Source organism: Leuciscus leuciscus (assembly GCF_965113295.1).
Source record: "Leuciscus leuciscus genome assembly, chromosome: 10".
Lineage (NCBI taxonomy): Eukaryota > Metazoa > Chordata > Actinopteri > Cypriniformes > Leuciscidae > Leuciscus > Leuciscus leuciscus.
The window spans coordinates 12731589-12758776 of NC_138734.1; the positions used below are offsets into that span (position 1 = coordinate 12731589).

General features: G+C 40.9%; 1 long non-coding RNA gene across 1 annotated transcript; it reads right to left on the minus strand.

The window, feature by feature from the left end:
* Window positions 1–14788: 14788 nt before the first annotated feature.
* Window positions 14789–16214, minus strand: LOC309508281. Its single transcript, XR_014209443.1, has 3 exons — window positions 15774–16214; window positions 15082–15675; window positions 14789–14967 (listed from the first exon to the last, which is right to left on the minus strand). It is a non-coding gene; the product is annotated as an uncharacterized lncRNA (long non-coding RNA).
* Window positions 16215–27188: the final 10974 nt, after the last annotated feature.

Here is a 27188-nt window from a genome sequence, read left to right on the forward strand (position 1 = left end):
GTCAGTGTCTTTTTCATGACAACTTGACATACACCAATACATCATAACCTGTCATAAATGTGTCATAAACATGACATAGCAGATTAATTATCAAACTTAAAGGTGCTCTAAGTGATGTCACGCGTTTTTTAGGCCAAAACATTTTTTGTCACATACAGCAAACATCTCCTCACTATCCGCTAGTTGCCTGTCCCCTGAACACACTGTAAAAAAACGCGGTCTCTCTAGACACCACAGGCTCCACAAACGGCAACAAAAACAAACTGGGCTCACCCGCACCACGAAACACAACAAACAGTGCTCCAGCCAATCACCGACAAAAAGTATTTGAGGGGTGTGGTTTGGGGGTTAGTGCGCGTGGACATGAAGGGGGTGTGGAGGAGAGACGAGAGAGAAGCATGAAGAGGGAAGTTTGAATTATGGCCGACACACGACTAAAGAGACGACGTTCCGATGAACAAATTGTAAAGAAGAGGGACAAGGATAAGGAACGCGCGAAGTCCCGAATTTACATCGGAAAAACCCTCAAAATGTGGCGAGAACTCCGCCGGCAGAAGGGCTTCCAATCAGACATTCAGTTGCTCTGTTTTTGCAGAACAGGTAAATCCATTTTTCTTTCTAAATTGACGTTCATGTTCGCCAAACCAACACAAGGATGTAATTAGCTAGAACTATGCAGTCAGCGTTAGCTTTGGTGAATACAACATGTATGTTTCAGCTAGCGATCAATCTCTATTGTAAATGGTCAAGCAAATTCACAGTAGGGCGACGATTTGTGTGAATGATTGTTTTCACCCACTGTTTGTTATGGATTTGAATGTTCATTTATAGGCTATTGACAACTTTGACTAAATTTGTTTACGACGCCGCCGTTGTTTATGCTCACTGGGAAACGCGAAGCTAACATTATCTTGCTATTATTGCGTCCTTGTATGGGAGCTATAGTTATAGTTATAACCTCAGGTGGCGAAACGATTTTAAGACAATGTTTCTCTTTTTCTGCATTCTGTTCTGCAATATATAAAAGCATTTATCTAACTTGGTGACATTACACATTGAATGAAGTATCAGTAAAACTTAACTTTGTTTTTAGTGACTACTTTGACTTTCCTTTATGCCGGAAGGGAGGGGAGGAGGGAGGAGAGAGGAGACGGGATGAGGAGGAGGGAGGGTCTAGCTAGCCTCCGTTTTGTTTGACAACAATTCGAATGTCAACACTCCAGGCATCACTTAGAGCACCTTTAAGAAACTACTTAGCTTTATCGGTTAACATTACATTACACTGTCATGTGGTTGGTTTTGGCATTGGCTGTCATGAGGCCATTATAACTGTGTCATGAATATATTTCTAACCCATAAAGCTAAGTAGTTTCTTAAGTTTGATGATTAATCTGCTATGTCATGTTTATGACATATTTATGACAGGTTATGTTGTCTTGGAAATGTCAAGTTGTCATAACAAAGACATCTCAAACAATGTCATATTTGCATAAAAAATGTCATAAAGCTTAATGACACTTAATGACAGTTGTCATAAACATGCATAAAACTCCTTCATATTCATGACATGTGTCATGTCAGTCTTATGCACACCCCTTCAAGTAAAGTATTACCAGGTAGGGTATAACTTCTTATTATCTCTGTTCACTTGTTTATGATTATCTGGGAAATGTAGAGAGAGGGTGCCTTTTTATTTTGTATATTTTTTTTTTCTCCTGTTTTTGGTTAGAGAGTAAGCTCAGGGAAGTTTGTGTTGCTGATTTTCATCTTTGTTTTTGTGCAGGGTAGGTAGCTCCCTTAAACCTTAGTTAGCTTCTGTTTTGTTTATTATTTTAGGCCATACTCTCTCCTGAAGATTTATTCCCATCTTTTATTAACCTTTTTGATATATGAAGGAACTAAATACTTTTACTTTTCCTTAAAGCTGTGTTATGTTTTCACTCTGAGACGGAAGTGTGTTCTCTATGTTACTTTTTTTTTGTCATATTTTCTTTTCGTTTGTTACCTCCCCTCCTGACCCCTAGACTGGGAGGAGAACGTAACACATCTATGACAACAACAAATCCACCCTCAACCTGTGAAGGGAAAACTTTTTGCAGTTCAGGAATTCAGCATTTGACCCTTCTGCCAATCAAAAAGGTTTCAAGGTTTGATCACCTTAAAAAAAAATGAAAATCATGAAGTCTTGAGTATATGGTATATGTTTCAGTATGTGTAGATTGTGTACTACAATACTTTATTATTTCTGTTAACATCAGAGAACAAATGTCTCACTGGCCATCTCTTCCCTTTGACCTGGGTTTGTAGAGGCCGCTTTGTCATCAGTGGGATAGTTCAGAGAAGTAAATAAAGAGAAGTAGAAATGTGGTCATTGTTACACACAGAGCCTATGTACAACCTTGTACATGCATGCTTGGCCTTAAAAAATATGTATATTTCAACTTCATTTTATTAAATATTTTTTTCTAATTCAACTTTATTTCCAGACTCAAGGTCCATTAGAGAAAAAACAAACATCAACCTACACACAATTACATACAATACATTTAAAATAGACAATTATGCCAATACTTTCTCATAGATGACTAGTATCGCACCACACTTTGCTTAGGGTTTGACAACAGCATAATAATAGCATTCTGAGAATTATCCAGCCGCCAACTAACTAAAATACATCAAATTTCTCAGTAAAGCCATAAAGGTTTTTACTCATGACATACAAAATAGATCATTTTCACTGCTCCACCTCGGTTTCTTTAATATAATCATCATGCAATCATTGTAGGCAACCAACATATGCATACTTTTTTTTTTTTTTTTACCCACAAAGGAGCAGTATAAAAAGAAGTACATTATGCTCTAAAAAGATTTGTCTTAACCTGATCCGAACACATGTAAAATTTTCTCACCAACATATTAGCTTGGGCATATTTTTTTAATTATTTTTTTATTATTATTTAAAAACATTATATAAACAGTCACAATGTAAAACGAATAAACAAAAAGAAAGACAGGGTTATAACTAATCAGAAAAAAAATACATATCAAAGAAAAAGATTAAAAGATTAACATATTTCAATTGTTTTTAAAGCCTTCTTGTTACACGAGTCAGAGATAGTCCCAAAGTAATGTTGTACTTCAGTAATCAAAACATAGAAAAGTGGTTTCTGACCTGAAAATTTACATTTATGTATATAAAATTTTGTTAACAAAAAAAGATTAATTAAGAATATTTTGTTTTTGTGCAATTGCTCATTTTCCCAATTAACAATTCCAAACAAAACATTTTCCCAAAGTAGAGAAAAGTCCTTATCAATGTTTTCAATAACAAAACGGGAAAAGTCTTTCCACAACAATTTAGAATAATGGCAAAGCCATAACAAATGCACTATAGTCTCTGGGTGCTATCCACAAAAACAACAGTTTGCATTAACATCTACCTTGAATTTCTTTAAGAAAGTATTAACGGGATATACACGATGGATAATTCGAAAGGAAACTTCTCTTATCTTATTAGTAATTAAGTATCTATTTGGAGTTAGCCAGACTTTTTTCCAGACAATATTGGGAAGAAAAGCATTCCAATAAACTGTGACATTTGGAATAGAAACATATTCATTAAGAAATAATAGACGTATTGATCTATTAGAAGAAGAGTATGAAAGCAATATTTCCCCACCACTGTAACTTTAGGATCTAAAGGAGGTAAAGAAGAGGGGTTTCATCAGCGCTGATATGTTGAAATAGTCTAATAACTCCAGATGGTATGGCATCAAAAACAATAGCAAATTCTTTAGGGGTAATGGGAATGTTAAAACGATTAAGAAATTCTTCATAATTTAATAAATGGCCATGTGCATTAAACAACTGACTTACAAGCAAAACATCAGCCTCAAACCAGCGCTGGAAGAAAAGAGATTTGTTTTTATACAGAATATCACGGTTATTCCATATAAAATATTTATGAGGAGAAAAGTTGTGTTTATCAGAGACCAGGCAAGAAGGATCTGCTTATGAAATTTAGATAATTTAGCTGGTATTTTTTCAACATTATAATTACAAAGCAATAAAAAATTAAAACCACCAAATTTGGAGAAAATATAATGTGGAATGAAGTTCCAAACAGAGGTAGGATTTTTGAGAAAGTTTTTGGCCCAATTAATTTTAAGAGTATTATTGAATGTACAAAAGTCTAACATATTGAGGCCACCATCTAAATAAGAATTTAAAACAACAGATTTCTTGATATAATGTATGCCATTTTTCCATATGAATTTAAATAACATTTTGTCAATACTTTTGATAGTGTTGTTATCCACATGGAGCGACTGAGCAGCATATGAAAGTCTGGAGATACCTTCCCCTTTGGCAAGTAATATTCTTCACCTCAGAGATAAGTCTCTCTGCAGCCATAAATTAAATTTTCTTTGGGTTTTCTCCATAATAGGGGAAAAATTACATACACATCTATCAATTTGAGTTTTACATATAGAGATACCTAGATAAGATATCTTATCTTTAATTGGAATATTATTAAATATAGTTAGGTTACATTCTTTAATTGAAAGTAGTTCACATTTAGACAAATAAAAAAAAAGACCAGGGCCCGTATTCATAAAGATTCTAAGAATCCTCTCAGAAAACTCTTAATTTAGCTTAAAAACTTTTACGTAGGAGTCTTAGCTTAAAAGCGATTCGGGACCGATCTGAGAGCAACTCTGAGTAAGGAAAAGACAAAAACTTTCATCTTAGTGAGGAGGCGGGATTGACCCCGTTGCTATGTATGACACAATCTTTTGACGACTGTGATTGGTTGGTTGTCCAAGAAGGAAAAAAAAAGTGATTTTAAGTATAGGGTCTATTCTAAGCCTTCACTTTGAAATTACATACGTAATTTTTCCTATTTGACCGTTCTCACACACACACACACACACACACACACACACACACACACACACACACACACACACACACACACACTCACACACACACATAATATATGTGTATATAAATCCTTTTTATTTTTATTTACCATGCTGTTAATTTCCTATAAGGTATTTGCTTGGCTTAGAATGATAAAAATTGTTCCACTCTTTCCAATTACACTAATTGCTGGCATGTCTATTTAAGTGGTGGTTTGAATGTTGGTTTTAATGTATCAAACATGGAATTTTCCCAGTTGCCAAATATCGTAATGTAGTGATTACTTTCATTTCTGGCGCTATGGCATATGCGCTGTATCGGAGATATTAGCGTGTCTCTAATAAGATCAGTCACAAACATGATCCCTGCACGATCTAATCTATAGCGTCTTATTAACTCACTGTTATTCATTGTCTTCAACACATTTCTTCTCCCTCTTCGTCTTTCTGCCATTTTCTCCTCTGCTAAAGAAACTCTTAAGCCTCTTAAAAGTCCTCGTCCGTGCTCCTAACAATTTTGACCTTAAGACCTCTTTTAAGGGTTAAGATGCTTTCTGAATGACTTTTTTCTTTATTAGGATTTTTTCTTTAATTTTAAGAGTAAACGCCCACATTTCTACGAATTTTCTTAGAATTTTGTCACTAGGAGCTACTCTTTGCATTAAGATTCTTTATGAATACGGGCCCAGAAGCTTTAGAAAAACTCTCAACAGTGCTGACTGCAAACGGGACCCAAGAGGTATCTCTTAAAAAAAGAGCAGTGTCATCTACCAACTGGCTGATCTTTATTTCCCTTTCTGCAATGAGAATCCCTTTCAAGGCACTTTTATTAATATAATGAGAGAAAACCTGGGTGGCAAGGAGGAAAAGATAGGGTGAGATAGGGCACCCTTGCCTGATACCCCTCTGAAGACTGAATCTAGGTGACATACCAAAACTAAATTTCAGCTAACAGTTACTGTTAGTATAAAGTGTCCTGATGGCATTATTAAAAAAATCACCAAAGCCAAATTTCCTAAGGCAACGAAAAATAAAATTATGCTCCACTGTGTCAAAAGCCTTGTGGAAGTCTAAAAAAAAAGATACAACTTAACTCTGAAATCAAATCAGAATAGCCAAGGAGATATGAAGCTAGCGTAAGTTCTGCCAGGAAGACTCAATCGTTCACGTCATGTATTACCTTCTCATCTATCCAATCATATCCTAATAGCCAGTATAAAAGGGTGGTACTTACACATGTCTGAGTTCGCAGATGCTGTCGCTTCAACCACCTCCATCCTCCCCATCCACCACCAAGACGGGACTTTTCCTTCATCTCCCTAACATTTCTATGCTGGGTCCTCCCCTCCATCCTCCAGACGGGCTCTCCCCTCTACCCCGAAGACGCCAGGATGTCCTATCCCCCTTACACCCCATCACCACCAGATGGCCCCCTTCCTTACTTCGCAGGGGGTGAGCTGCGCCCCTGCCTTCGTCTTCAGGCAGGATATGCAGATTCCGTACCCTCGGAATGCGAGTTACGGACGGGGCCTACGCCAAAGAATTTGATTGTTTGCTGAGCTCTTAAATAAATGTTCATTGCCACAGTATTAATTCTCCCGAGTCTTTCTGGTAGAACTAAAATTAATCTGATATTATTAGAAATGTGCCTATTTTTTTATAAATCCAGACTGAGATTCATCAATTAAATAGCTCATGACTTTCTGTAATCTTTGAGCAAAAATTAGAGCTAGAATCTTATAATCTGTATTAAGTAAACAGATTGGACGCCAATTTTCAATAAGAAGTGGATCCTTTTTTGGAATTAGAGTAATCACATCTTGTGTCAAGCTAGGAGGAAGAGATGTTTTCAGAATACTCTCTGCATAAACTTCTGCAAGGAACGGAGCTAAGGGTTCATAGAATGCCTTATAAAATTTGTCAGTAATACCATCATTCCCCGGAGACTTGTTGACTTTAAGATGATTAATAGAATCAACAATTTCCTTAAGGGAAATAGGATCGTCACACCGATTTTTGTCATCTCCCTCTATAGTAATCAGATCGACTATGGAGTCTAAAAAAAGAGGATGTATCATCCTCATCGAACCTAGAGGTATATAATAACTTATAAAACTTATTGCAATAATCAGAAATTGTCTTGGGGTCATCCGTAACGATACCATCAACATTGAGTTTAGACAAGCTATTATAATGGCATTAGACTTCTCTAACATGAAGAAGTAGGCAGAATTTTGTTCTCCTTGCTCCATCCATCTCCTCCTAGATCGCACAAAGGCACCTTCAGCTTTACGTTTGTAAATATCATCAAGATGGTTTTGTAATTTGCAAAGCAAAGCAGCATCAGCATTTGAGAGATTTTCAGGGGACCCCTGTGTAACGGCAGCAATTTCACTAACAACTGCCTCTTCCTCAGCTTTCCTAAGCTTGGCAAGCTCACTCCCATATCTTCTCATTGTAACGACAATGACTATGACATGCGGTCACATGCTGTTCAAATTAGTAAATCCTGATCTCCAAGTCTGCTTGAACGGTCAAAATTGCATCTTTGTGGCTCCCCCGAGGGACATTTGAGTCACATAAGGAAACCCTGTTTTCTTAGAATCCCCTCTAAAACCCCCATTTCAGCTCTGGACTCCCTGTGACTTTTACAACCTCACAGACTCGTGACATTCCAGAACACACACACACGTACACACACACACACACACACACACACACACACACACACACACACACACCAACATCCTTTTGTGTTTAACTTAAAATGTGTGTAACTCAGACTGGTATCTGAATTTCCTGTATGTATGTGTGATTAATGTGTTGTGATCATACAGTTATGATCTTCGAGTGTTTGGATCTGAAATGTATTTTTGAAGAATGTTCTCCCAGTAGAATCGCATCCCGTAACCCGAGCTCATTGGCAGGTCATAAAATTTGACCACAGAGCTATCCAGCCCTATGCATGAGATAACAGGGTCGCAACATTCCAACACACACACACATACAAACACACTCTGGACTGTGAAACAGAAACCCCCTACAGAAAAGGACTTTTACCCATAAAGTCACTCCTAAAGGTACTAAATATATAAATTTGTGTGTTAAGAGGTGTGTGTAACCCATAGGAAAGCATATGTCCTATTTGTGACCTTAATAGAACTGCTATTGCCTATACAAATGCATAATAATGTATCGTTGCATGGCTACAACGCCTAGATTCTATTTTTGATATCTTTGTAATCCTCTCCAGCTAACGGAGTTGAATTCCTATAACAGAATTCAGTGATGCGCATTGTTTTATAAGTTCATATGTCTGGAGAAAATCCTCTCCAGTTAAAGTCAATCATGACTCATTCGAGTGGGCGTGTCTAACCGGACAAAGGAATCTTCCCGCTCGAAAAATCTCGACAGCTGATTCGTCCTTCACGAAGGAGGGGACGGCACCTGGGACACTGATAAAAGTCCAAAATCTCTTCTCTTCCCTCTCTCATCCTTCCGCTTCCAACTCATCCAACTTCTCTGGACCCTCCTCCCCGGCGCAGCGCTTCTCCAAGGAACATCTGAAGGAGGCCCTGGCCTTCTCCATCGAACGAACCCATGTTCCAGTCGTAGCTGCCGGTCTCTGCAACTAAGATTTCCAGCCTCTCCCATCCCGGGAGACGAATCTGAACTTTCTCGGTAACATCACATTCAGTGAGCCTTTCAAGCTTCCCGCGACACCGGAAGACGCAGCAGAAACAGGACACCATCCTCGCTTCTTGCATCAGCTTCAGCCTGACCAAAAAGAGCACTCGCAAGTATATTGATTCCTATAAAAGCTGTTCCAGGTGTCTAGGTCTTAGGTCTGTGGACTAAGTTACCCTCTATCTTCCCTCTATATCTTTCTTTCTTTCATTTCATGTTTTTGTGTTCGGTTAAATGTTTATTGGTTTGTTTGCATTTTTACGTACGTTTATGTTTGTAGTTTATATAATCTCTAGTGTGTGCCATTTTATTAATAAACCCATTTATACTTTTAATTGTCTCTGTGTTTGAAAACCCACCTTATAAAAGTCAATGAAACTTCAAGATCTAAGCTACAAGCTCGATATTGACTACCTTGAGTAGTTTTAATTCATAAACTCAGAAAGTTTGATATTCGCGGCCAGAAGATAAAACTTTCGTGGAGTTTAAAAGGGATACCCCTTCTTAACTGTAATGATCAGACAGTACAGAACAAGGTAATCTCGAAAATTGATAAAATAAATGTACATGCGACTTATGAATTATGACCATGCGTTATAAATATTAATATTCCCTATATTCTTGAGCTAATTCACATTTACCCCGAGTCGTTTACGTTACATCATAAATTTACTAACATCAAATTTTAATAACCCAATTATTACTAAAAGAGCGTTCCCTCACAGCTTTTTCCCAATAATGGTTTATGAAATAGTTTATTTTTAGCTTAATGGTATTATGAGATAATAGAGAACTATTTAACTTCCAATATGATGGTTTAATAGAATTTAAAGTGCTACCAGAGAGTACAATTTTTTATAAAAATAGCCTTATGGTCAGTTAAGGGTGTTGGAAGAATATCAACAAAAGTATTGCGAATGTCAATAGATTTAGAGATTAGCCAAAAGTCTATACAAGAGCGAAGAGAAGCAGCCTTGTTGCTCCAGGTAAAAGCTTTAGTATTAGGGAATTTGGTCCTCCAGACAGCAATCACATCAAGTCTCTCCATGAATTGTTTAAACTTTGAATTAAGTGATGAGGGTTGACCAGGAGGCCATTTATCAAGAACACTGTCAATTGCAATATTGAAATCCCCACCTATAACAAGTAAAGAGTTTGGAATTTTTTTTAGCCAGTAAAGTAGGCTACTTTCTATAAACTCAAGACAACTTGCATTCTCAGACCTTGAATTAAAACCATAAATATTGGCCATAATAATAAAAGTTGAATTGAGATCAATGACATTACACAAAAAACGCTCATTTGAATCACAATCTGCATGTAAAATATTCCCTTTAAATGCATTCCTTAGAGTAGTAACTCCTGCAGAGCGTTCAGTTCCATGGGAAACCCAAAGGTCATTACTCCATTGTGATCTCCAGAATTTTGCATCATTGACAGATGAATAGGATTCTTGGAAAAAACAAAAATCAGGCTTCAGTGTTTTTGCAAACAAAAATAAAGCTTTCCTTTTTACAGTTTGCCATATACCCCTGACATTTAATGAAAACAAAGACAACAACGTCAAAAGGAAATAATGTAACAAGAACCGGGAAAACGTAACCTATGTTCTCTGAATAGGGAACGAGACGTTGCAGATAGCGCAGTGGGATATCCTCTGGATGTGCCGATTGTCTGAAGCCCTATGGCTGATGGCGCTCGCGCAACGATGGCTCCGCTCCTACGTCGCAGCATCATATACGCGCGCGCACCATCATCTCCTCAGATTTCTCTGCCGAAAAGAAAAACTGTCGGCAGCGCGAGGAGCTTGGCAGCGAACGCAGCGTCTCGTTCCCTATTCAGAGAACATAGGTTACGTAAGTAACCAGAGACGTTCTCTTTCATAGGTTCACTCAACGCTGCGGATAGCGCAGTGGGAACGTAATACCAAACTCGCCAAGCTATAAGCGCTGCCATAACTGGTACAAGACCAAACAACAACCATGATCGGTTCAACTTCAAGCAGAAAGAACTTGGGAACCTGGAGTCATGTCAAGATCTAAATTGTAGAATCTTACAAAAGTGTGCGGAGAGGACCAACCTGCCGCCACACAAATGTCTTCCAAAAGGGCTCCTCTAAAAAATGCTTGAGAGGAAGCCACACTTCTGGTGGAATGTGCTCTGATGCTAAGAGGTGAAGGCAAACCACGCACCTCGTAAGCCAGCGAAATAGCGTCCGTAACCCAGTAGGAAATTCTCTGATTTAATATGGCAAGCCCGCGGCGGCCATCACCAAAACATACCAGAAGCTGGTTTGATTTCCTCCAACCGCCTGAGCGATCTACATACAGCTTCAAAGAACGGACCGGGCAGAGCAAGTTAAGTTTCCTATCTTCATCAGAGGCGGAGGAGGATGCAAAGCGTTAAGGTTAATAACCTGAGAGCGGAACGCCGTGGAAAGAACCTTGGGCACATACCCTGACCTTGGCCTTAAGGTAACCTTGACCAGGCCAGGAGCGAAGTCCAAGCATGACTCGCTAATAGAGAGAGCCTGTAAATAACCTATCCGCTTTAGAGAAGATAAAGCCAACAAAAGAGCAACCTTAAGAGTCAGAATCCGCTCAGGGGCTGACTCCAAGGGCTCGAAGGGGGCCTCTGTCAAACCCTCCAGGACGACTGACAGGTCCCGCGAGGGAACTCTAGGGGAGCGAGCCCTTTTCAGGCGCCTAACCCCACGCATGAAGGCTGAAACTAACCTCAGTTTACCCAGGGGAATCTCGTCCGATTCTCTATGAGCGGCAATAGTTGCGACGTATACTCTGAGAGTGGTAGCAGCCGCTCCGGAAGCAAACTTTTCCTGTTATTTTTAACCACCGTGTTAACCGCCTCCCCAAACAGACCCGACTGGGAGATAGGGGCGTCTAGGAGGAAAACTTTTTCCTTATCGCGGATCTCAGTAAGATTGAGCCATAAGTGGCGCTCCGCAGCAACCGCACCCGCCATAGAGCGGCCTACAGCGCGTGCGGTATGCTTGGTGGCTCTTAAAGCCAGATCTGTGGCCTTACGAAGCTCATTTACAGCTTCAGGAGTCACACCATTACCCTCGTCCATTTCTTTCAGGATATCCGCCTGGTAGGCCTGAAGAATGGCCATAGTGTGCAGGGCCATGCCTGCCTGACTAGCCGCCATGTAGGATTTCCCGATAAGGGAGGAAGTAGTCCTACACGCTTTAGAAGGAAGGAGGGGACGCGACTTCCATGAGGGCGCAGACGACGGAGCAAGACGGTTGGCTAAAGTATCCTCAACCGCTGGCATGGCGGAATAGCCCTGTTCCACAGAACCTACTAGGTTGGTGAAATCAGCGGCTGCCGCATTAGTAAGACGGGCAGAGAAAGGCTGCTTCCAGGATCTGGAAATCTCATGATGCAGATTGCTGAAAAAGGGCAGCTTTCTTCGCTCTGGCCTAGAATAAGGGCCACTAAGGAATCTCTCGTCAAGTTTAGACGACTGTGACTCACGGGGCTTGTCAGGCCAGTAGATGGCGAGCTTCTCCGTGACGCGCGAAAGCACGTCCATAGGCTCCGTGTAGGCCGCAGTAGGCCACGTTTCCTGGCCGCTAGGCGGGATAACATCATCGCAAAAGCAGGCCCGAAATCCTCGGAGTCGGACGCCGCGGTAAAAACTACGTCCTCCAGCCCGAAAGAAACCGTCTCGCGTGCTCCCGGGCTGGGGCATAAATAATCATGAGCGAATTCGACTGGCATGCCACGCGCGTGTTCGGGAGAAGGAGGGAGAGAAAGGGCAGGGCCCGTCTGCTTATACTCCAAATCCTCGAGCTCTACATCCGAAACCTAGGTCGCGGATCCTCGAGAGGCCTCGGCGGTTCGGGAGCGCGGCGGGGGGAAACGAATGACTCCCTCTCAAAAACCGCGAGCCGAGAGCGGAGGGTTTTGAGAAGCAGATTGTCACAGAATTTACATTTAGACGATCCTAAAACGGCCTCGCGCGCATGTGAAAAACCCCAAAACTTGACGCACTTACTGTGAGAGTCGTCACTTGCGATGAATCGAGCACATGGCGGAGAGCAATGTCGATATTCCATTGCAACTTCACTGTAAGGAGAACATAGTTCCACTTATTGCAGTCGCTGAAGTGCAGAAGATGACGAAGTAGTTGAAATCGAATTTTTGGGCTTAGAAAAACCGAGAGCGAAGGGCAAGAAGTGACCGCTTTGTGAAGGCAGAGAAATCTGAGGAGATGATGGCACGCACGCGTATATGATGCTGCGACGTAGGAGCGTCGGGGCGGAGCCAGCGTTGCGCGAGCGCCATCAGCCAATGAATTGGCATGATTCTATAGGGCTTCAGACAATCGGCACATCCAGAGGATATCCCACTGCGCTATCCGCAGCGTTGAGTGAACCTATGAAAGAGAACAAATAAGATCTTCTTAAGACAAAAGCTTAGGGCAAAAAGGGAACTCCCAAACTCTGCACTTAAACAAAAGTCAATGTTAAGTGAACCAACTTATCATATAACAACTTGACAAGCTCCAAATAAAGTATTGAACTATAGCCTACTTAAAAGGAAATTAAGGTACAGGATCCAAAGTGCATAGGTAGACAGAAGATATTGGATTAGTAAGCAGCAACTTGAAAAATAGCCATTAAGGTAGAAGAATGATTTATTTGCCTTCAACAAAGGCACGGGCTCTGACATAGTAATACTTTTTTCCTGCATCTCTTGCCCTTTTAACTGCAGGCCAGAGCTTCTTTCTCCACTCTCTGTCTTCCACACAGAAATCTTCAGTAAAGCGTAGCTTATTATCACGCAGGTACGATTTGTTTCTAGCAGCCTTCCAAACTGCATCACGGAGCACTCTGCTGGAGAACTGAAGAATTACAGGTCTCGGCTTGTCAGTTTGCATCCTTGATCCTAAGCGATGAACAGTATCGATCACATCTGGAAGCTTTCCTTTGGGTAGCACCTCCAGACAAATTTTAATGACATCAGCTCGTATGTTCTGATCTGCTTTCTCTGGGACTCCATACAACTTCAGGTTCCATCTCCTGTGGTAGGCTACCCTTCCAGCTCCCGTATGCGGTGCTCAAGCATGCTACAACGACGTTTTTCTTCATCAATGCATCTCTCTGTATTAGACACCTTTATCTTTAAATCTTTAACCTCAGAGCAAACGAAGTCAACAGTTTTTTTAGTCCTTCTATTTTCATAGCGTTACTGTTGATCAGTTTCTCCATACCGTCCGCCCTGGAGTTAATCAGGTCAGAGAGAGTGGATATAATATCTTCGCCAGATTTCTCTGTTTTTCCGCGTTTGCTGGATGGAGGCTTACATGGAGTCACAGGCATGGATGGAAAGTCTTCAGCAACAGAGGAAAGTGGTGGAGAAGCAGGGGTGGCATAATCATGACAAATGTCAATCAGTAAATTGCTACCTTCAGGTGATATCATAAGATCGGAGAAAACCGTCACTCCATCAGATGCTGCTAAACTTTTAACAGCTTGAACTAACAAGTCTTTCCTTTTCCTTTGGAATTTTGACATTTTTCCCAAACTTACACAGTGCGAATAGTAAGTAGATTAAGATAAAATCAAACTTGATAAGGGTCACTTAACTTAATAAAAAAGAGCAATCTGTTGCAGAGACCGGGAAAGACAATCAATCAGAGCGCCATCTTTTTCCTCCACTACTGACCACTTTTCTTGGGCATATAATTCAGCGCTGCCATATCGTCATCATCATTCATTTCATAATTAATGATGCGTCCCAAATATTTCATTGTAGTGCATACATTTAGTATTTGCCCTGGCAAATTAAGGTCCTTATGTCACGGTTCATCGATCCATGTGTTTATTTTGTGTATCTGTTGTTGGTTGTTGTGGGTGTGGGGTCTGAGTGTGTAGTGCTTGTTTGTTGCTTAGTAAGTAACCAGCTGATCACTTAATCAATCCGCAGCAATAAAACACAGTCCTATATAAATAAAACTTACTTACTTACTTACAGCAGCTAGTTACTTCTGTTGTTAGCTGCCTATAGGCTATCTAGCGGGAGTGATTATTGCTGGGTGTCGGTTCGTCACTATTGTTTGTGCCCAGTTCCGGTGCCTGCCCAGCAAACATGCCAGTGTCGGCCCACTGTGGGTAAGTGTGGGTTTTCTGTGGGACAGTGTGGGCAAGGGCAAACCCTTTCGGGCCCCATTTGGGCTTTCTGTGGGCAAGCCCACAGTGGGCTTGCCCAAAGAAAACCCACATGGGCCCCTAGTGGGTTAGCCCATGTGGGGCCCATAGCAGTTTTGCCCATTTGGGCCCCCATTAGGATTTACTGTGGGCAACCCACTGTGGGACTGCCCACAGAAAAACCTACACGGGCCCCCAGTGGGTTAGCCCATACGGGGCCCATAGCAGTTTTACCCATTTGGGCCCCCATTAGGATTTACTGTGGGCAACCCACTGTGGGACTGCCCACAGAAAAACCTACACGGGCCCCCAGTGGGTTAGCCCATGCGGGGCCCATAGCAGTTTTATCCATTTGGGCCCCCATTAGGATTTACTGTGGGCAACCCACTGTGGGACTGCCCACAGAAAACCCACACGGGCCCCCAGTGGGTTAAGCCCATACGGGGCCCATAGCTGTTTTTCACTGTGGGGCCACCATGAGGGTTTACTGTGGGCAACCCACCATAACAGTACAGTTAAATCATTGTTTTAAGATTAGAAGCTCAGGGTTAATCAAACTATTTTAACGATCCTGTAAAATGTCATAAATGTTATTTCATTCAACAGTCCATCCCATACTTAACTAAAACTGCACACAGTCAACAAGATAGCAAGACAAGTACTATCTTTACCTGTTTGCTTGTTGCAGCTGTTCCCAGACAGACTGATAAAGTCAGACAGACCACCCAGTTAACACAGAACATTCCCCTAACGTTAGTTTTTGCTTCCCGTTTGGTTATTTTTTTGGGAACCAAATACTAACGTTAGGGGAACATTCTTTTTTGGTTTTATTTTTATGTAACCATAAAATAACGTTCCCAGAACGTTGATGGGAGGTTACTTTTAAATAACCTAAAAATAACTTTCCTAATGGTTATTTTTAAGTTATTATTTTGCAACCATAAAATAACGTTCCCTAGAACGTTGCAGGGTGGTTACTTTTAAATAACCTAAAAATAACTTATAGAGAACGTTTCCTAATGGTTATTTTTAAGTTATTATTTTGCAACCATAAAATTACGTTCCCAGAACGTTGCAGGGTGGTTATTTTTTGAATAACCTAAAATTAACTTATAGAGAACGTTCCCTAATGGATATTTTTAAGTTATTATGTTGCATAATTGATCTCACTGAGGTTATAATTAAACAGGTTTTATTAAAATAGGAACAAATGGAACAAACCAAAGTTTTCAAGATATTTTATCTGATTATCAAATAATTCCCGTCCATCAATTCTATGTTTATGTAAATGCTGCGTGACTTTTACGTGTTCTAATGGGCGCTCGCGCTGAACATGCGAGCCGCATTTGAACTGGAGCGGAGGGTGTTACCATGGAAACGGGGACGACAGCTCAACTGACACAAGTAGTAACTCCGTCTCTCACTGTTGTTTTCACTACTTTCAGGTAAGTTTAGTCCCCAAACGTACACAAATAGTACATACAAATGCTTCTGACACATTCTTTCATGTAAATGACACGCTTCCGTTGAATATTTACTTTATAGAAATGATTTAGTGTCTTCAGGAAAAGTCCGCTAGCACCTCAACCGTTAAGTTAACAGTAGCAGCTAACTGTTACTAGCTAGAGGCAGGTTAACTTGAGCTGTAATTTAGGCTTTTAATATGTGTACAGTATATATGAGAGATTTTGATAGTATTGTAAAGGTTTTGCTGGCAATTTCCAAATGTGTGAATGAAAGTAAACTAATTTATTTAACCTAAAAATATTGCTATAATGCCATTTGTGCCTAGTATTAACATGAATATACAATACAGTAGCCTAGTTTGAACCAGTTTAAGATTCATATTAATTAATTTTATACTCGTATGGCCGACTCATTATTAATAAATGGTAACACTTTATAATAAGGTTTCATTTTGTTAGCTTTAGTTAACATGAACCAACAATTAGTGAACAATTACTTCTACAGCATTTATTAATCTTAAAGTTAAGATCAACATTAAATACTGTATTTGAAATGTTGTTTGTCCTCTCTCTTTTCAGTATTTATTGCAGTCTAATCCTGATTGCAGAATTGAGCTCCAACCCCAGTTAAGCAGACCTGAACCAGTTGATCGAGGTCTTCAGGATCAGCAGAAACTACAGACAGGCTGGAGCTAAACTCCTCCATGACCAGGACTGGACACCTCTGCTGTAAGTGATCGATCTAGTCATGTTCAGAACATTTTGCAGGGGACCTCAGCTCTGGCCCTTGAGGACCACTGTCCTGCAGACTTTAGCACCAACCCTGGTCCAGCACGCCTGGACAAGCTAATCAAGCTCTTTTGGTTAAAAGAGCAAGTGAGATTGATCAGGTCTGGACATAAACTGCAAGACAGTGCACTTCCAGGACCAGAGATGAGAACTCCTGACATATTAATTAGTCAATAATCACTGATGAAAAAATAAGCATTTTTATTTGTATAGATTTATGTAATATTTGACTAATATTCAGTTGTCTTCTCTCTTTTTTTCTTAAAGGTATAGCGGAGGATGTTTTACTTCCTGGTGGGTAGTCTAAACTATTGGTCCTCCTAATTGTCAATCATTCTGGTGAATCAATCAAACTTTTCAAAAAGTGGAGAGGGCGGGTCTTATCTAAAATTTGGAAAGATCCTCCGCTATACCTTTAATTGTGATGTGTGTCAAACAGCTAAATAATAAACCCAAAAGAGCCACTCAGGCACAGGTCACTCTTTTTCTGTGCAAGTACATTTTTGACTGTCGGACACATTCCCTCTATTTAATCCCATTGGATCCCATTGACTTTTTGAGTCATTTTTCAAAATATCATCTTCCACAGAAGAAATCATGCAGGTTTGGAATGACATGAGTGGGAGTACAAGTTGACAAAATTATTCTTTACGTTGTGTTGATAATTTTAGTAAACTGTTCTCATGCTCTTATTTCATCATGCCCTCAATTGGTTCACTTTCTGTATGTTTCTCTTTCAACAACACCGCCTAAATTAGTTTTTAATAATAATAAACACCTGTAACTATTTTTCCGGAACTCAAATTATTCTCAGGTTTCTCCAGTCATATATAAATTACACTTGGAACAACCCTTGTTTTAGTTTTTTTTGTGAATTTTTTTATGTTAACATTTCAATTGTTGTTGTTTTTTTCTCACTTTAGAGAAAAAACTGACAAAAAACAGCCAGGCCGCAGCATCCGAAGGGGTTGATCCTGATCCTGTTAAATCATAATGCAAGAGACTGGGATGGTGGAAGGAGCAGAAGAACCAGAAGACTTGAGATCTGGCAAAGATCTTCTGGTATCCGAGGGGATTGATTAATGTTGGCTACTGTAATAAATTATTAACATACATTTTTAACATCCCAGGAATAATTACTTTGTAAAATAGATTAAACCAGAAAACAGTTATTTTAAGTTGCAACAATATTTCAGAATATTACTCTATTTAATGTATTTATTAAATAAATGCAGCTTTGATGAGATGAAGGGATTTCTTTCAAAAGTATTAAAAAAAATGTACTGACCCCAAACTTTTGAACGGTAATGTATTGTGTATATATATATATATATATTTTACATGACTGTGAATAAATGAAATTATTTGAAACATATGACTTCTAATGTACTACTTCGTCTTTCAACAAGTGTAATTATTTTGCATGTATTGTGGCAAATGCAAAGTACAACCAAACTAATCTTGTTGTTTGTTAAGGCCACAGGTATATTACAATACATCTTTGCATTGTCCGCAGTATGCCCACACTTTTCCCAGTGTACCCACAGTATGCCCACACAGTGTACCCACAGTATGCCCACACTTTTTACAGTGTACCCACAGTATACCCACACTTTTTACAGTGTACCCACAGTATACCCACACTTTTTACAGTGTACCCACAATATGCCCACACTTAACCCAATGTACCCACAGTATACCCACACTTTGCCCATAGCGTGGGCTTGCTGTGGGCCCACAACTGGCCCCAATGGGGGCCCACTCTACTAAGTGTGGGCTAGCCCACAGTCAGCCCACACTTTGGGCTGTCCCGATGGGGCCCCACCTGGGCCCCATAGTGTGGGGCCCACATGTGCCCCGCATTTCATGCCGGTATCTGGGCCCACAGTGGGCTGCCCACAAGGGCCCCATTCGGGCCCCAAAGGAGCATGTTTGCTGGGTGAGGCCATGTCCACACTAATACGTTTTCGTTTGAAAACGCATCTTTTTCTCTACGTTTTGGCCTTTCATCCACACTGAGACGGCGTTTTTATTAAGGAAAACGAAGCTTTTTGAAAACGCACTCCAAAGCGTATACATTTGAAAACGCCGTTTTTGCGTTGTAGTGTGGACTGTGAAACCGGAGGGATTTAAAAACGATGACGTAAATCTAGTCATGTGACGCATATTGTACCAATAGATATTCATTTTTATACCAGTATTGTGCCTGTTATGTGCTATTCACTTTCACACACTGTTGCTAAAAATATTCTACATTGCACACTCTTCATATCACAGTTCTGCAAAGATGACAGAATTTACTCACATTTGCTGTCCTGCGGTAATACATGAGAGCAGTCGAGTTTTAGACCAAACATATGGTGTCTGCGTGCGACCTGGACACATCAGTGAATGGTGAGATATTTTACTAAATAAAATTATCCTGTCAGAAGAATTGCGCGATAACTTCATTATTTAGTTTCCATCTGAATCATATCAGTGAGCTTTTGTGGGGTTTTACACATGCGCAGTAAAGGTGAATTTAGCGTTTTCAGGCGTTTTTGAAAAGTTTCTCATCCACACTGAAACGTCCGAAAACGCTTGAAAACGCTAGTGTGGACGGAGAGCGTTTATAAACGAAAACGCCGTTTTCAAATGTATCCGGATTAATGTAGACGTAGCCTGAGTTTCCTTACGGAGTTATTTCCTCGATCTCGTCTGTGTTTCCAGACTTCTGGAGATCGTTTGGAGTTCTCTTTATCCAGTTCCAGTAATTGGCATCCGCGCTGGGTTTATTCATATCACTCATCCTCTCCTGTGAATTTGTATCCCGGTCGCCCGCCTGCTATACGTGGTGTTTTGAGTATTATCCCTGTTACAACCTGTCTTCAATAAACTGCTTGCTTGTATTTGGATCTATGACTCTCATTCTGACACATTAATCCCTTTTGTTCTACATATCATGGCAACACTCTTCTTTGCATTATATTGCACATCATATTTAAGCCCATACATTTAGCAGCTGTTTGAAAAAATTGCCAGATTGTCGCATACAATAAATAAATTAAGTATTAAGCAAATTTAGAAAAGTTTAAATGTATTTTCAGATATACTTGAAATATACTATTATAATAGTAGTAGGCCCTATACTTGTAAGTGTACTATTTTAATACTTCTTGGGCCTAAATTGGCCCACTTTTTAATTAATTAATGATAATATATATATATATATACATTGATAATAATAATAATGAATGTTTCTTGAGCATCAAATCATCATATTAGAATGATTTCTGAAGGATCATATGACACTGAAGAATGGAGTAATGATGCTGAAAATTCAGCTTTGATCACAGGAATAAATTACAGTTTAAAATATATTAAAATAGAAAACAGTCATTTTAAATTGTCTTAATATTTCACAATATTACAATGTTTATTTTTTTTTTTATTATTTTTTTTTTTTTATCAAATAAATGCAGCCTTGGAGAGCAAAAGATACTTCTTTTAAAAACATTAAAAAATCTTACTGACCCCAAACTTTTGAACGGTAGTGTGTAATAGACTGTTTTCTATTAATATATTTTAAACTGTAATTTATTCCTGTGATCAAAGCTGAATTTTCAGCATCATTACTCCATTCTTCAGTGTCACATGATCCTTCAGAAATCATTCTAATATGATGATTTGATGCTCAAGAAACATTCATTATTATTATTATCAATGTTGAAAACAGTGTGTACAATTTTTTTTCTAAATTCTTTGATGAATAGAAAGTTCAAAAGAACAGCATTTATTTAAAACAGAATATTTTCTAACATTATAAATGTCTTTACTGTAACTTTTGATCAGTTGAACTCATCATTGATGAATAAAAGTATTGATTTATTTTATTTATTTCCCCCAAAAATAAAATTAAAATTCTTACTGACCCCAAACTTTTGAACTGTAGTGTTTAATGTTACAAAAGCTTTAGATTTAAGATAAATGCTATTCTTTTGAACTTTCTATTCATCATAGCATCATGTAATAAAAATGAAAATGAAATTTTGTTTTTAAAATTGATAATCATAAATGTTTCTTGAGCATCAAATCATCATATTAGAATGATTTCTGGAGGATCATGTGACACTGAAGACTGGAGTAATGATGCTGAAGATTCAGCTTTGATCACAGGAATACATTTTAAAATATATTAAAATAGAAAACAGTCATTTTAAATTCATATAAATGAATTAATGAATAAATTTCATAATATTACTGTTTTTTTTTATTTATTCACTGTAAAAAATTTCTAACCCTCCCAAATCAAAAATTTCAAGTGACCGATAACATCTAAATTTTTCAATTGGCCCAAGCGAAATTCTTGTTGCAATAGTCTGTTAACATTGGCTCAATGAGAAATAATACGTCAGACTAATTGAAAAATTTAGATGTTATCGGTCACTTGAAATTTTTGACTTGGGGGATGTAATTTTTTTTTACAGTGTTGTTTTTTATCAAATAAATGCAGCCTTGGTGAGCAGAAGATACTTCTTTTAAAAACATAAAAAAATCGTACTGACCTTTGAACGGTAGTGTATATATATATTTATATTTAAGTGTACTTTAAGTTTAAAAGAAGCGATCTTTGAGTAAAAAAATTACTTGCATCACTTGCATTACTTGCAAAAAACTTGCATCTAGGGTTTTCTCTTTACTTGCAACTATACTACAAATGACCATCAGTAACTCAGTGGTTGTTTCTGCTAGATCTCTCAAATTTTAATACATGGTAGCTACATTTGTATACTACAAATAAAACCGAACTGGATGTGTACTTCACAATCAGAGATTATGTGAGTCAATGTCAAATACAAATACAAATGAGTTGTAACACTAGCTAGAGATCCCCTGTTTGCTATATACATAATAAAACTTGTTCCTTTTCGTCGTCACTACGAGCTACGTCGTGACGACGAATGGGGTTTCGCTTAGAAAGCCTATCACCTTCCGAGGTCTGCGGAATTTGCATAGCGTAACTCCACCCCACCTCGTGGGTATATAAGGAAGTACGCCGGCAACATGCAGTTATGTTTTCGCTTCGGAGCCAAGAGTTTTCTTCACTCCACAAGCCATTCTGAATTATCTTCACTCTACGAGATGAGCGGCTCTCCAGTGTGTTGGTGCAACGGCGCGTTCCAACAAGATCACATTGCCTGCTGCTGGTCTGTGCAGTGATCTGCCGACAGTGTGTGTGCTTCTCCCTGGGCGCTTCAGCACTCTGCTGAGCTTTTTCCTCTCTCTAAAAGAGCTGCACGTGGCACGTCTTTTTCAAGACGGCTTGTCCGTGTGTTTTCTGGATGTGGGTGTGTGATTCATCTGCCTAACGGCAGCGCTGTTTTCTTTGCGGGAACATGACCATTGCGATGTTTAGATCGAGACTCAACGATCTCCGTGTGGGTAGAGTCCCCTCTGCCACACCCCAATCTATCTCTTCCTCGAGAGGGGATACTTTGGCTGGTGGCCAGGGTGATCTGTGGCACAATAACCAATGAATCATTCCTCGGGCCACGCCCCCCTCCTCATCGCAAACCGTGGAGCTGACGGCCATGCTTTCCCGGGCAGCTGAAAGCATCGGTTGGAGTGGCATCAGGACGCCTCCGGGTTGCCAGAGTTCCCGTGACTTATCACGGCCCGCGGGCGTCCTCCGCCTTCACTGCCCTCGTTGGTGCGGCGATCATGGTCTGTATGTTCTCACCGTGGAACGCTGGTCCTTCCCTGGCCAACACTGACAGAATGCGGAAACTCAACCACGCCCCCACGCAGGGACACTATGCCTCCCATGTCCGGGCTGGTCGATCTGCCACGCACACTACTGACCACTCTCTTACCCCTTTTCCACCAACAAGAACCGGGTGCTGGTTCAGAGCTAGAGCTATTGCCAGTTCGGAGTTGGTTCGACTGACGGACCGGTTTGCGTTTCCACCGGCCAGAGAGCCACAACAGAGCTATATCTTACGTCACTGCATACGTATCATGTTGCCCAGCAACGCTAGTGCGGCAGCGCCAAACACAAACACACCAGACTTGTTCGAGATGCATCGGCTTCTCGCAGAACGATCAAGCACATGAAATCAAAGCACTGCGAAAGCGATCAAAAAGCACAAGGAGTCGTATGATCTCCAAACACTCCCGCAGCTCTGATCGGTCCATGCTGCTCCGATGCATCTCGAACAAGGCATCAACAATAATAGACGTTGCGTTACTATGGATGCTCATGGGTTTGCGAAAATAAATCGGCATCCAAATACGGCGAATCCAACGCGTTCGTGCAGCTCGCCGTAACTTACATAGACGGATATTATAATCGAGCTGCTATTAGCTCGACTAGCTGCTATTTAAAAATGGCGGTCACAAGTTTCTCTTCAGTCTTGTTGGCCACGGTAACCCCGCCCCCAGCCTCTGACGCAAGCGGTTCTTTCTTGGCTCCGTTCTAGACCCTGCAATGATTTGGTGCTACTTAAGAACCAGTTTTGTGGCTGGTGCTTTGGCGGTGGAAAAACAAAGAACCGATTTGAAACTAGGCTCTGGCTCCGAACCAGCACCAGCTCTGCCTTGGTGGAAAAGGGGTATCTATGGGCGACATCGGTACCTGCGTGATTCCTGGGCCAGGTGATGTCCACAAGTGTGGTCCAGGAATGGGCTCAGCCAGGTTGATGTGAGGGTGTCTGGGAACTCGTTTTCTCAGCTTCCCCATGTCCCAGGCTGGGCTCTTCGGCAGTGTGTTTGAGGACTGCGCCCAACAGTCTTCGACCCCCCCAGAAGCAGACTGAGGCCTTCTGCACCGACCGCCATCCGTACGTGCGGTTTCCTTAGTCTGCTTCCTGCCGAGGCCGCCTCCCTGCATCTCCGCCCTTTAGCCGGCCAAACGCCAAGCTAAGCAGCACTCCTGAAACGGGCAGCTTGGAGTTAGGGCTCTGTTCTTCTCAGGAGCTGGTAGCAGGACCACTCCTTCCCCCCTTTTTTCTCGCTAGACCTCTGTCAGAGCAGGCCCCCGTGGAACGCTGGTCCTTCCCTGGCCTCCTCTGTTAGGACGCGACAAATGACTGTGTCCCCACACCGGGTCACTACGCCGCCCACGTCCGGGCCGGTCATTCCGCTTCGCTGCCCCACAAGGGTACGTCTGTGGTTCCCATGACCCGGCTGGTTCAGTTCTTGGGAGCCTGGCTAGAGCTTCCCAACCTGTCCCGCTGGGTCGAGAGAACCATCAGGCTCGGCTATGCGATTCAGTTCGCACAATCTCCTCCCCGTTTCCGGGGAGTCTGTTACACTATGGTGGGTGGCAATGCCTCTGTCATGCGTACGGAGGTCGCTACCTTGTCGAGATTGTCCCTCCAGCCGAAATGAGGTCCGGGTTCTACAGCCCCTACTTCATTGTACCGAAGAAAACCGGTGAGTTACGGCCAATCCTGGACCTGCGCGTCTTGAACTGATCCCTTCACAGGCTTCCGTTCAAGATACTCACGGCCAAATGCATTCTCGAATGCGTGCGCCCACAGGATTGGTTTGCAGCGATCGACCTGAAGGACACCTACTTTCATGTCTCCATTCTTCCTCGACACAGACCGTTCCTACGGTTTGCTTTTGAGGGGTGGGCATATCAGTTCGCGGTTCTCCCATTCGGTCTAGCCCTGTCTCTTTGCGTCTTCACGAAGGTCGTCGAGGCAGCCCTTGTGCCGCTACGGCAACATGGGGTTCGCATCCTGAATTATCTCGACAACTGGCTGATCCTAGCTCACTCTCAAGACCAGGTTTGCGAATACAGGGACTTTCATAAAAATAACCCAAATAACCACATCATGTTTCACAATAGAAAATAGTCTTTCTTTACAAAATCAAGCAAAACTACCAACAAGCTTAAAATATACTTAAAATAAAAGTATACAAAAGTACAGCAAGATAAGCTAACTCCCTAGCTAAACAGGAGAAAGCGTGCCCTTGGTCAGGGAGTAAAACAGGTAGCAATGGGACGAGTCGTGGGAGGCAAACAGGTCTACCTGCACGTCCCCGAACTGATCTCAAATCAGCTCCATGGAGAGGCTGAAGCCGTGAGAGCTCGTCGGCTGTACAGCTCATGGGCCTTCGGGTCAACTGGGAGAAGAGCAAACTTTGCCCCGTGCAGAGGATCTCTTTTGCCGGTATAGAAATCGACTCGTCGCCATGTGTGCGCAGCTTACGAGTGAGCACGCGCAGTCACTGCTGACTTGCCTGAGACAATTCAAGGGCAAGAGTTCGGTTCCACTGAAGTTATTGCAGAGGCTCCTGGGGCATATGGCATCCGCAGCCGCAGTAACGCCGCTCGGACTGCTTCATATGAGACCGCTTCAGCTCTGGCTTCGCGATCGAGTCCCGAGGTGGACATGGCAACATGGCACGCTCCAAGTACCAGTTACTCTGACCTGCCATCAGACCTTCACCCCGTGGTCAAACCTCAGCTTTTTACGGGCCGGAGTGCCCTTAGAACGAGTTTTCAGGCATGTTGTTGTCACCACGGGCTGGGGTGCCATGTGCAATGGACATGCTGCCGTGGGCTCCTGGACAGGACCCCAGCGCCTTTGGCATGTCAATTGCCTTGAGTTGCTGGCAGTACGTCTCGCTCTGCACCGCTTCCATGCGTTGCTCAAGAACCAGCACGTACTAGTCCGATCAGACAATACTGCGACAGTAGCGTACATCAACCGACAAGGTGGTCTACAATCCCGCCGTATGTCGCAACTCACTCACCACCTCCTCCTATGGAGTCAGAAGCATCTGAGGTCGCTTCGAGACAATTTATATCCCGGGAGACCTGAACTGTGCAGCCGACGAGCTCTCACAGCTTCAGCCTCTCCCTGGAGCTGATTTGAGATCAGTTTGGGGACGTGCAGGTAGACCTGTTTGCCTCCCACGACTCGTCCCATTGCTGCCTGTTTTACTCCCTGACCAAGGGCACGCTTTCTCCTGTTTAGCTAGGGAGTTAGCTTATTTTGCTGTACTTTTGTATACTTTTATTTTAAGTATATTTTAAGCTTGTTGGTAGTTTTGCTTGATTTTGTAAAGAAAGACTATTTTCTATTGTGAAACATGATGTGGTTATTTGGGTTATTTTTATGAAACAATTCTGGGGCTGGAGTCAGGGTGGTTTCATGCTCTTGCACATTCATTCACCAGCATCTATTTTTGCTTTTGCGTTCCTCCTTCAGACCAATCAGGAAATTTTAACAATGTTAATTTCAACATTTAGGCTACTAATGTTTTATTCAAATCAAATATTGCATCTGTTCATATTTAATGGACCTGAGCTAACATAAACAGTTGCATTTTTTTTTTTTACAAAGAATAACTACAGTACAAACAAATAATTGCTCATTGTTAATGTTAGTTAATAATGTTAATGTTAATTAATGTATACCAAATATTGGATTCAATCTTTTTGTCAACTTGTTTTCTTTCAGTTATTACAGGTTTTGTATTTCTTATTTTAAAATTGAACGATCATAGGTCACGCTGATCTGAGCATATTATGCACCATGAAAAAAAAAAAACATTTGTGGATAATTTTGTCAATATTCAACAAAATTGCCCTGTTTATCAAACTAGTATGCTTTTAATGTCTAACCTGGAAGTTTGTTTTGAAATGCTTTTATTTTGTACAAAATGGCACAAAATCACACGTGGTGTTCCAGGCCTACAAAAAAATAGAAGAAGTTTAGGCTATAAATCTCGTTATGCTATATTATCACCAAAAATTTAATTCATTCATTTTGTCAACTTGTTTTTCGTTAATCTTTCAATTATTATTATTTAATTTTGAATCCGATTGATCGTAGGCCTCATTGATCTGATGATAAAATTAAACTCTGTGAAAAAGAAAGCCTGTAATACTCAAACTAGTTTGTTTGTGTACATGAACGTGTGTGCGTTAGCGCGAGTATCCACACATGCACAGGTCCAAGGCCTTAATCTTTGTTTTGAAAAAAAAGTTTTATGATGTATTGACTGTATTTGAACAACAAAAAAAAAAAGTTAAAGTGTAGGCCTACCTTTAAATGCATCATAATGTAATTAAAAAGAAAACATTCAGGTAGTGCTGAATTCATTTATTTGACTTGAACAGCTTTTGACATTAGTATATCACCTCATGAAATT